A 13302-nucleotide genomic window follows, 5' to 3' on the forward strand; every position below is an offset into this window, starting at 1 on the left:
ACAAAGAAATTTGAATAAAATAAAAATCGGTAAATAAACGCTTTATTAAAAAAATAAGGTGCCTATATTGAAAACAAAAATAAATTAAAAATCAAAAATCCAAATTGGTCAATACGCACAATCTAAAATTAAAAATGCCTATATTGAAAAAAAACGACAAAATTGATAATCCATCAGTGCTACGACAGCATTACATTTAAATCAATTGATGGGACAATAAAGGAATTGACATACTTTAATAGAAATCTAGCACAGCTAAGTCGGTATATCGCCAGGATTGAGTACCTCCTACAACTTTACCCTACTCAAGATGGCAGACAAACTCACAGCATTTATGGAGCCATCGAAAGGACCATTGTCGACTCAGCGCAAGTAGTGATCGAAGAGAAAAATCCAACGCATGGGTAACTAAAGGATTTCATCAAATTTTAATAGAAACAGAATCAATAGCTAAAACGGCATTATCAACCAGACATGGCCATTACGAATATACTCGAATGCCATTTGCGCTTAAAACGGCCTCGGTACTTTCCAAAGATGTATGAACAATATATAATAAGATTGAATCTATACAGATTTTTTAGTATATATATATATATATATATTTTCCACTTCTTTGGAAAAACACATTATACCATTAAAGTTACAGAATAATAAACTAGTTTGTTATGCCAGCCCTTAACGAACACGACATAAATTATGCTACGATAGAAAACAAACTTTTTGCAATTCTATGGCTCCCAAATATTTTAGAACATAATTCTTTCAAAATATTTAGTGAACACAAACCTCTAGTTTGGTTAAATTATTATTTATTTGATATTTCAAAGAACCAAATATGAATACAACTACAAAGATGGAAAACCGAATAAAACGAATTAGACTATCAGATAAAATATTCACCAGGAAAGGAGAATTACGTAGCCGGCACATTATCTAAAACTAAGATAGGAAAACCATGTTTACGTACAATGTTGATCAGGACATACAAGACGAAGCATATAGTAACGCAGACGCATCAGTCACAGTGCACAAGAATACAATCAAAACTATATTTATATTACCGAGAAACCATTTAATTATGTCTCTCGAAAGATTGAATTGATAAAGGAAACGACGGTACGGCAGAAGTGACACACTATTTTTATAAATTAAAAATTAAAATTATTTGTAATGAAATGCCAGAAATTTCAGCAAATGAATTAATTAAAAAATATTTATGTACCAAAAAGAGGGCAATTTATTTCAACGACAACTCAGATTGTATCATATTCCAAAAAGCTTGCCAAGAAATTATAAATGTAACTCATTCAATGAAACTAGTGAGAGGTACAACAGACTCGAAGATTGAGGATTGAGACAACTTTCAAATGGTTCAGAGAAAAATAGTATTTCTCTTATTATCAAAAGTTAATTAAAAATATAATAATTAATGTAAAATTTGTAATATTGCCAAAACAGAACATGGAAATACTAAAATGATTTTTGAAATTGCCCCAGAAATTCAATATATAAGGTAAAAATGTGTTATGGATTGGTATAGGGTAGGCAACCAACAGTTGTTTCATGCATAAACAAATATTCGAAATTTGGTACATTAGTGGAAGTAACAGGTAGAAATTGGTTAGAAGCCAAATGAGTCTTTACTTAAAACTAAAATAAAAACTAGTAAGATCGGTATTTCAGATATAGAAAGATTACAAATCATATAAAGTGAATCAGATATTGAGAATAAAAATACCAAATTCAAACAAATCCTTTATAAATTCAATCATAAACCAACAGTAATGCTCGTGCTTAAGTTACTTTTTTCATCATTTCATTATTAAATTAATTAAATTAAATTAAATAATGAGACAAGAAAATATGTAATATATATATATATATATATATATATATATATATATATATGTAAAAATGTAAATACACAAAAACTTATAAAAATTTCCAAATTAATTATGTTTACTTTTTTATGTTTTACTGGCATGCAAAATCATTGTTAAATCAAAATTCCATAATTAAAGAAATTGCCATTGTTCGAAAATAATATTGTTAAAATCTTAATTTGTTCAATACAGTTAGATGAATACACCTTTTCAAACTCAATGTTAGACTAAACACAGAGCGTTTAATTGGAACCATTGTCATATATTCAAACAAAAAAAATAATTGAATCACATACAAAATGTATAATGTATTTCAAACCATTACTTTAACAACTTTTGTAATTAATATTATAAGCATTTTATTGTATTCATGGTATAAATTTAGAGTATACCAAGAAAACTAACTGTAAAATTTGTAAAGCCAAAAGAAAAAAACACCACAGAGTACAGAAGTTGTAAACCTAATCAAATTAACAGAGAAGAAAACTAATGGGGTTAAGGCCAAATTCAACGAATGGCGGAGTGACATATTTATAGTTGCACTCCTAAGCGCATGTCTACACACCCACACGTACACGCAGTCACCCTCTCTAAGAAATAAGAATCCAAAATTAATTGTAAGCAAACCAATCAAAAACTAACAATCTATAAAAAGCTATAGGAAAATTACCATTAAACAAAAACCTCAGCTTGTAGACTAAACAATTAGAACAAGCCGCTTTCATACTATCGGCACGTTCCCACAACTCAGGATACTCAGATTTTGGGACCCAAGTCTGGAGTCTAAAATCCAAAGTTACAGATTCACTCAATAGCAACAAGACCCACTCACAAAAGCTCTACAGCTCAAAACCGAGGTATGATTGTAAATGAAGAAGGAGTTAGAGAGAGACTTCAGTTTGAGCTTTGTCAATAGAAAGTCAGTGTTCTTAAAATATAAAAAGTCTAACCAGTATAAGCAAGAAATTAAATAAATTTTTTTAACTTAAATGTATGGTGCAAGAATTTAATTGGATCTCAAATAAAATTGTTAAAAAAGTCACATGTCCTAATCAAAAGAACAAACAAGAACAATTAAAATAAATCCGCAAATGAATATATGTGCAAATAACAAAGAAATTTGAAAGAAATCCAAATTCAAATCGATCAATACGCACTTAATAAAAAAAATGTATGTGCCTAAACATCAAAAATCCAAATCGGTCAATACGAACTTAATCTAAAATTAAAAATGCATATATTAAAAACAAAAAGAAAACGACAAAATGGCTAATCCATCAGTGCTACCACCGAGATTGTCCGAGATTCATTTAAATCAATTGATGAGACAAATAAAGAAATTGCCATACTTTGATGGAAATCCAGCAGAGATAAGTCGGTAAATCGCCAGGGTTGAGTACCTCCTACAACTTTACCCAACTCTATATGCCAGACAAACTTACATCATTAATGGAGCCATCGAAAGGACCATTGTCGACTCAGCGCAAGCAGTGATCGAAGAAGAAAAACCCAACGCTTGGGTACCTACAAAAGCAGCTCTAATGATTGAACAGGGAATAATTCGTAAGTCAAAATCGATATATTGTTCACCAATCTGGATAGTTCCAAAAATATCGATGCATCAGGAAAAATGAAATTCAGATTAGACGTAGACTACAAAAATTTAAATTAAATCACTATCAATGATAAATTTCCAGTTTCCAGAATGGATAAAATATTAAACAAATTAGGTAGATGTCAATATTTCATAATTGATTTATCTAAAGAATTCCACCAAATTTAAATGGAACCAGAATCAATAGCTAAAACGGCATTCTTAACCAAATGTGGTCATTACGAATATACTCGAATGCCATTTGGCCTTAAAACGCCCCCGCTACTTTCTAAATATGGATAATGATATTATAACCCTTTCCACTTCATTGGAAGAGCACATTATACCATTAAAAAAAGTACTCCATAAACTACGAGATGCCAATTTAAAATTACAATTATATAAATGCGAATTTACAAAAAAGGAAACCGAATTCCAAGGTCAAGTATTAATCACTAAAACCAAACCCAAATAAGTCCCCGTATAAATGTCCACATACCAAATAATTAAATAATTTCTAGGACTTTGTGTACTTTATCGGAAATTTAAACCGAATTTTGCAAATATTGTAAGGTCAATGACTATGAATTTAAAAAAAATCGGGCAACAATTAATATTAAATACAAACCATACGTAGAAGCATTCTAAAAAATGAAATCCCGTCTTTAATAGACCATAACACAAAAGACGTAAGTAACATGGTGATATGAGTAGTACTATTACATAATTATAAACCAGTGTGTTATGCCAGCAGAACCCTTAACGAACACGAGATAAATTACGCTACGATAGAAAGCAATCGTATGGGCTACCGAATACTTAAGAATATATTTATTCGGCAGGTCTTTCAAAATATTAAGTAAATACAAACCTTAGGTTTGTTTAAATTATTATTTATTTGATATTTTAAAAAACCAAATATGAATACAACTACAAAGATGGAAAACAAATTTAAACGTATTCCACTATCAGATAAAATATTCACCAGGGAAAAAGAATTACGTTGCCGACGCATTATCTAGAACCAAGATAGAGAAACCATGTATACGGACAATGTTGAACAGGACATACAAGACGAATTATATAGTGACGCATACGGAACAGTGCACAGTACACAAGAGGACAATCAAAATTATTTATAAAGAAATGAATGACACTTCAGCAAATGCAATAATTAAAAAATTATTATGTACCAAGAAGAGTGCAATTATTTCCATGACAAATCAGATTGTATCATATTCCAAAAAGCTTGCCTAGAAATTATAAATGTCATTCAACATCAACATCATCATTCAATAAAACCAATGAGAGGTACAACAGACTCGAAGATATTCTGAAATTCTAAAACGACATAGAATACTTGTAGAGCTAGGATTGAGAAAAATTCCAAATGGTTTAGAGAACAATAGTATTCCCTGATTATCAAAAGTTAATTAAAAATTTAATAAATTAATGTAAAATTTGTAATATTGCCAAAACAGAACAGGAAATACTAAAATTGCCCCACAAATTCAATATATAAGGTAAACATTTGTTATGGATTTGTATATGGTAGGCAACCAACAGTTTTTATCATGTACACACAAATATTTCAAATTTTCTACATTAGTGTAACTAGCAGGTAGACATTGGTTAGAAGCCAAAAGAACACTTAGTTCAAACACAAATAAAAACTAGTAAGAACGGTATTTCAGATACAGAACGATTCCACAAACAGTAAATAAAAAGTTAAGAATCATATAAAGTGAATTATATATGAAGAAAAGATATACAACATTCAAACGGATCCTTTATACTTACAATTATAAAACCAAACATAGTGATACATGCATTTGTCAGTTACTATTTTCATTATTTCTTTATTAAACAATGGGTTTATAAACGAAATAATTAGACAAGAAAATTTGAATACAATTCACTAAAAACTTATAAAAATTTCCAAATTATTTATGTTGAACCTAATATGTTACTGACATGCAACATTCCAAAATCATTGCTAAATCAAAATTCCAATAATAAAGACATTGCCATTGTCGAGTTTAATTGGAACCATTGTCATATATTCAAACAAAAGAAATAATTGAATGACATACACAATTTATAATTTCAAAACAACTTTTGTAATTATTATTTAAGCATTTTATTGTATTAATGGTATAACGTGTAGAACATGCCAAGAAATAAAAATATGTAAAGCCAAAAGAAGAAACACCACAGAGAACAGAAGTTGTAAACGATCACATAGAAGAAAATGTAAATGTAATGCCGAAAATTATCCTCCTGAAGACAGACCAAATGTCCATACACACAGTCACCCTCGAGACACCCATTAAAAAAATTATAAAGTCACTCTCTAAGAAATAAAAATGCAAATTCAATTGTAAACATGCCAATGGAATTTTACCAAGCATAAACAAGCTATAGGAAAAACTAATCAATTAGAACGAGCCTCTGTTCAGACTATAGGCAGTTTCCACAATACAGGATACTCCGATTTTGGAGCGTCGGTAGGATCTCAAAAAATCGTTAGAAGAAGTCACATGTACTGATCAAAAGAAGGATAATACTATACAAATAGTTTATCCTGACAGAGTAAAATCCATAAACAACCAAAGAACAATAAAAAGAGATCCGCGAACGAATCTATGTCTAAATCAATTGCACAAAAAAATTGGAATAAAATCAAAATCAGTAAATAAGCGCATAATTAAAAAATTTAAGTGCCTATATTGAAAACAACAATAATTTTAAAATCAAAAATCCAAATCGGTCAATACGCACTTAATCTGAAATATATATATATATAGTTATATAGATGTTTCTTTTAAATCTTCAATCACTACAAAGAATAAGTTTTAAAAAAAAAAACAAAAAAAAAAGGCAATTTAGGATGTGAATTTGCATGTACGTCGCGGATCAAAGAATACAAAGTTTAACTTCGTGTTAAAAGAAAAACGCTATAGTCGAGTGACCCGACTATCAGATACCCGTTACCCATCTTAAGAGAGCAAAAGGATAATGAAGATATATACCTACCGGCTATTTCATTAGATGTTATGTGGGCGGCAGACAGATTTAAGCGTTTTGGCCTTTTGTGGTCGTTAGAGTGGGCGTGGCACCTTTTTTTTTAGTGAGTCGACAGGTATTGTTGAGGCAAATACATTTCAGTTGAAATTTTGTTTCTATCATAAAACTTCAGGCGCTACATATTTTCGCGGATTATGGGCGTTAGAGTTGGCGTGGCACCCAGCTGAAACATACTTGTTCTGCGCAGGAACCCCAAAAATCTGCATTCCAAGTCCTACGGTTTTAGCTCTTATAGTTTTTGAGATCTCAGCGTTTATACGAGAGAGATTATACAGGACGCCAAGATGTAGCCCATTATTGTACGACTTGACACCAGGGTGAATCCCTGCCATAGTAGAAGTCTTGGAGACAATGCAATCAAGAATACATTTCGATCGAAGAAGGAGCATGAACAGCGGGGCTTCTCTCCCTAAATGGGCATCCTGTGCGCTTGCCGTATTATTTTTATAATTGACAATTTACAATTTTTAATTAACTTAAAGGGCTTTTAATAAATATGCACAAGGTGCAAAAGCGTAAAAGTAAAATCAATCTGTATGAATATCGGTACAATATGAATGAATACCACTTTAAAATGAAAGAACACCATTTTGATGTGGAATCAAATGAGTTCTTTATTAAAAAATAACATATTAATTAATATGTGAATATATCAATCTGGATCACGGCTTACTCGTCAAGGCTTGAATCCAAGGGTTAGAATTTCGCTAGAGTCGAGGCTACAAGTTATTTTCCTATGAAAGAGTTCGTTAATAATTTACAAGTAAAACGAGCGGACATTCTCTGGCATTGATAATTAACTTTAAAATTCAGACGCAATAGTCGTCTCGACTAAACTCCTTTAAAGCGATTACTGAATACATGATATTATCATCGAACTCAGGCCATTGTCCGGAAGCAACTGCAATCTTTTTTGATTGGTTCCAGAATTATATCTTCTTAGCGGATAGCTCCAACTTTGTTTGCGATTTGCTAAGGGCCTACAGCCCCACAAAAAACTGTATTTGGCTGGATAGGTAAACTGTAAAGAAAATTTGTCTACACGGTCTGTTACACATACTACTTTAGCACCTATGAAGCCTATGATCGATTTGAAAGCTTGTGGCCCTATTGACGAAAGTGATCTGTACGATTTCGACTAAGCAGAAATTCGTTGATTATAACTATTTTAAACTAAATAAACAAGTAGCTGATATAGTGGATGGCACACATTGCGTGTGACAACGGGTCACAAACTATATGCCGATAGGCATGTCTTTACATCATTTGTACTAACCCCTGAGTAGCCCCGGGCTTAACCCGAACATCTGTAATTATTTATTAAGCCTATATTTCTGTTAACTGATAATAAAAATATTGTACATTTTTACCTATAGCAGATTAAACTAAAGATCTTTGTAACCCCAAATCATATATATAAGCCCGAATCCATGCTCAATAAAAAATCAGAACGAATACGGAGATATAAATCAGCAACTTTAACTTTGCGTTCAACTAACACACAAGTTCTAATCAACTAAGCGATTTGAACTAGATGAATTGCTGTTTCTCTGATCAATCTGTTCAGAGCCAATTTACATATATATACTCCATCGGTGCGGGTGGAGGCACATAAAATCCAATTACCACTTAAGCGGATTATATAAGAAAGTAGATATCAGTTCTTGAAAGAACAATTAACTGTAAGAAAACCAATTCACAATGTCTTCGGAATAATAAAGAGGGCTCCACCGACATGAAGACTAAACCAGCCAACTACAGAGAATAATAGCAAACGTTAATGTTAAAATCCTCCTTAATGTTAAATCTTCAAAATAACTCCGGAGAAATTCAAATAATTAGTTTTCTAATGGATCCACTTTAGAACACGATTATTTCCCAAATGAATTAATTTAGTCATTTCATTAAATATTTATGAATTCTATGTTTGTTACAATGCCTGAATAGTAAAAAATCACCAAGAATTAGGCGCATTTTATCGCTCAGTAAGACAACTTTAGCCCATCTCGTCGGCTGTGCGTACAATCGGTGGGCCATAACCCATTTAGCGGTCCGTCCTACCCTACATCTCATCGTCGGAGCTCACCTAACCTCCATTTCCTCGGCTAGGCTCCAGAAATCGGTGCATCCTAAAACACATCATATACGAAGAGCACATCAGCTGCGATCCTAACCTCAATTCGTCAGTACAACGACCCGCATTTTAAATTGATTATAAAGTTGCCTACGTAAATACATACAACCTTTATTTCTAACACACAAATGTTATAAGTTACTTGGCTTTCAATCATCAACTGCTTAAGGGCTCATACCCAATACACATACAAACACATATTTGGTCTAACTTGATTCCTTGGTTTGTCTTCTTGTACTTTCTCTTGTCATTTGTCTTCTGCCTTCACCAAACATTTTTCCAAACTCTCTTTTCCCTCGTGACTACGCACATTCTCCTCTCTGGCTTTTATCCTGTGTACGACGCCGCACCGCACCATGATGAGCTTCACTTCAGCTTTTCTGTGCCGTTCAGTGAAATTTTTTGTCGGACTTAGCTCAGGTTTGCTTTATTTCGATATCGGAACGCTATTTTCTTCCAGTGGGATCTACCAGTATCCATCATCAGGTCCAAACTGCGGATGATGATGGGCATTTGGTATGCATCTTTCATAGACTTCACATTGATCTGCCAAAAGTCAACGCACAGTCTCCACTTAAAGCTTGAGTTTACCCCTATGCCGATTGTACCTTAGCAGCTAGCTTAGATCCCTGGCCATTTTCCGATCGTTCGCAGCAGTTGACGCCCCTGACATCCATTTTGCCGCAGAATAAAAGCCGTTGGGTTAGACAACCTTGGGCCGTGGTCCGTTCTCACCACATTTCTAAAAGACCTTCTACAGGTCTGTGATATGGGTTGTATCATGTAGACTTTGTGTAGTGCTAGGAGTCTCCACAAGATATTGTTTGGCTATCTCTGTTGCTGTTTGGGGTGGTGTCCATGTTCCACGTGGAGCTTTGTTTGCCTGATGCGGTTGGAGTTGGTGTGGTGGTGAACATTGGTCCTTTCCTTTCTGCAAGCTTGATCCAGCTCCACAGGATACGCAGCTTACTCCAGCTTCACAGGATACGCAGCCTGATCCAGCTTTACAAGATACCCAGTTTATTCCGGCTTCACAGGATACGCAGCTTACTTTAGCTTCACAGGATACTATGGCTCATACAGATTCACGGGATACGCAGCTTACTCCAGCTTCACAGGATACGCAGCTTAATGCAGCTTCACAGGATACCATAACTTGATCCAGCTTTACAAGATACGCAGCTTACTCCAGCTTTACAGGATACCATAGCTCATCCAGCTTCACAGGATACGCAGGTTACTCCAAATGAGCTACAAGGTCAGATTCAACAGCTCATAAAGGACTATGGCAAGGATTCTGCCGAACGACGCCAACGAGACGGTTATTATTCCAGTAAGCTAAACGAGTTAAGCGATCTCTGTTCAATGACTTAGATGAAGAAGTCCAATAAGCAACATTACCTACTGCAGATAAATACGCCTTACGACTCACAACATTAAATGAGCTGGTAAAGAATTATAAGCAATATTCAAAAAAAATACGGCGTCAGCGAGCCGACCTCAAAAGATACCTTGGCGGATCCTCAACAATCCGAAGGACTCTTTAATCAAGCAAACAGTTTTACAACGCCTCTTGTGGGTCTAATGGGGCTTATTGATCTCGATAGTACTCCTGGTATTCAGATATTATATAAAGAAGATAATATGACCTTGCCTCGAGGAAACGACTCTCTGATGAACCTAAATCTGTCTCTACCACCAATCAGTATTCCCGAGTTTGATCACGAATACCTAGATTGGCCCCATTTTCACGATTTGTTTGTGCATAATAAAGCATACTCAGCCAGCCAGAAGCTGGATATTCTATAAGGTTTACTCTGCGGTGAAGCAAGAAATATTTTGACTGAGCAATCTAGTGGCAGGCGCAGTAACCATCGCAGGCTGCGACAACCCTAGAGGAAAGGTTCTGCTCGCGACCGCCAAGGTATAATTAGAAGATCCTACTGGTCAACTTAAAATATGTCCCGCTGTAATAGATTCCGGGTCATAAGTGAATCTTATCTCAAGGAGGATGGCAGAGCTGCTATCTCTTAAGGAAATGTCGTTACCGATTGAAATATCTGGAATTGGAAGAAAAATAACAACAGCGACCAAGTCAATACTAAAGCTATGGTCGTGTACCTCAGATTTTAAAACCCCAGTCTAGGTATTTATTATTTTCACAGTCATTTCAGATCAACCATCGTTACCAATTGCACACGATCTTGTGCGAGAGAGATTGTCTTTAGCAGATCCTGACTTTCGGCAACCTGGACCCATTTATCTCACCTTAGGGGTTGACCCGTATTCTCGTTGAATAAATGGTAAACATCTAAGACTAGGACGTGATAAGCCGCTGGCGCAAGAAATTCTAAATTTAATAAAGAAATATCTAAACTTTGTTGCAGAAGGATCTCATAACACAGACGTGCCAAATGATCAATTTCTGCGAGGGCACAATTTCAGTCCCCACGGCAGGGAAGTTGCTAGCATAAAAGGGAGCGTCAAGCAGCATCAAGAAGGTTTGGGGGATGTTAATCATACTCAGGATTTTGCGCAGTCTAAAGAGGGCTCACTGACAATCAATAATTTGTTGGCTGCTTTCTATGGATTTCTGTCAAGGGCTGAAAGACATCACGCCTTAATTGAGGGTAGTCCAACGAGGTACGCAAAAAAGCAAAGGAAATACCAGAAAATATACCAAATTAAGCAACAAAATAAGACAATTTAATCTTTGATTGTGTTTGTGCAGAATCGTAATGGAAACCAAAATTTAAAAATTGAATAAAAACCACAAAAGCTATCCCAAAGATACCTTCAGAAGTCCAGTGCAGACTGAAAAGGACGCCAAGATGTTTCCCATATTGTGGGACTTGCCAGCAGGACGAGTCGTTAACGAAGAGTTTCCCATTGGGGAGACACTGGACTCCACTCCAGAACGAGACGCTGGCTTCTATGGGATCGAGGAAAAAAGTCCGCCGCTAAGAGACAGCTGTCCATTGCCAGGATGCTGGTCGCCTTCCTGCATAGAAATTCGTTCCCATCCCGGCTCTGACAGCCCCATGGCACATATTGGCAAATTGGGAACAGCATTGCAGTGCTTAGTTCGCGGAGAAAAAAGCATCCGCGAAACTAGAAGGAAGCCTTAAAATAATTTTTTAGGAAAAATAAAAAAATTCCCTTGAACATTTAATTTAAGTTTTTTATTTTGTGCCCCAAAAGATAAGTCTTCTTTAAATTGCTCCAATTTTCGGGGGGCTATGTAAAACCGTACTACATGCATAGCGGGTAATCTTTTAAATCTTCAATCACTACAAAGAATAAGTTTTTAAAAAAAAACAAAAAAAAAAGGCAATTTAGGATGTGAATTTGCATGTACGTCGCGGATCAAAGAATACAAAGTTTAACTTCGTGTTAAAAGAAAAACGCTATAGTCGAGTGACCCGACTATCAGATACCCGTTACCCAGCTTAAGGGAGCAAAAGGATAATGAAGATATGTACCTACCGGCTATTTCACTAGATGTTATGTGGGCGGCAGACAGATTTAAGCGTTTTGGCCATTTGTGGGCGTTAGAGTGGGCGTGGCACACCGCTGAAACAAACTTGTGCTCCGGAACCCCAAAAATATGCATTCCAAGTCCCACGGTTCTAGCTCTTATAGTTTCTGAGATCTCAGCGCTCATACGGATAGACAGCCTGACGGACATGGCTAGATCGACTGGGCTAGTGATCCTAATCAAGAATATATATATTTTATGAAGTCGGAAACGCTTCCTCCTACCTGTTACATACTTTCCGACCAATCTAGTATATCCTTTTACTCTCAGAGTAACGGGTATAAAAATGGAAGGAAAAATGCAGATAATGGAGATTGTTCAGGACGCCAAGATGTAGCTCATTATTGTAGGACTTGACACCAGGGTGAATACCTATCATGGTGGAAGTCTTGGAGACAATACAATCAAGAAGACAGTTCAATCGAAGAAGGAGCATGAACAGGGGGCTTCTCTCCCTAAATGGACATCCTGTGCGCTTGTCTTATTATTTTTTAATTGACAATTTACAATTTTTAATCAACTTAAAGTACATATTAGAGCACAAGATGCAAAAACGTAGAAATAAAATCAATCTGGATGAATATCGGTATAATATGAATGAATACCTCTTTAAAATGAATGAACACCATTTTGATGTAGAAGCAAATGAGTTTTTTATTAAAAAATACTATATTAGTTGATATGTGCATATATAAATCTGGGTCACGGCTTACTCGTCAAGGCTTGAATCCAAGGATTAGAATTTCGCTAGAGTCGAGGTTACGAGTTATTTTCCTACGAAATAGTTCGTTAATAATTTACAAGTAAAACGAGGGGGCATTCTCTGGCATTGATAATTAACTTTGAAATTCGGATGCAATAGTCGTCTCTACAAAACTCCGTTAAAGCGGTTATTGAATACATGATATTATCATCGAGCTCAGGTCATTGTCCGGAAGCAACTGCAATCTTTGATTGGTTCCCGAATTATATCTTCTTAGCGGATAGCGCCAACTTTGTTTGCGATTTGGTAAGGGCCTACAGCCCCACAAAAAACTGCATTTGGCTGGATAGGGAAATTGTA

General features: G+C 35.0%; 1 long non-coding RNA gene across 1 annotated transcript; it reads left to right on the forward strand.

Moving 5' to 3' along the window:
• The first annotated feature begins 4707 nt into the window (after window positions 1–4707).
• LOC122818931 (uncharacterized) lies at window positions 4708–12276 on the forward strand. Its single transcript, XR_006368406.2, has 3 exons — window positions 4708–11004; window positions 11089–11344; window positions 11433–12276. It is a non-coding gene; the product is annotated as an uncharacterized LOC122818931 (long non-coding RNA).
• The last annotated feature ends 1026 nt before the right edge of the window (window positions 12277–13302 follow it).

Source organism: Drosophila biarmipes, unplaced genomic scaffold (genome assembly GCF_025231255.1).
Source record: "Drosophila biarmipes strain raj3 unplaced genomic scaffold, RU_DBia_V1.1 ptg000017l, whole genome shotgun sequence".
Lineage (NCBI taxonomy): Eukaryota > Metazoa > Arthropoda > Insecta > Diptera > Drosophilidae > Drosophila > Drosophila biarmipes.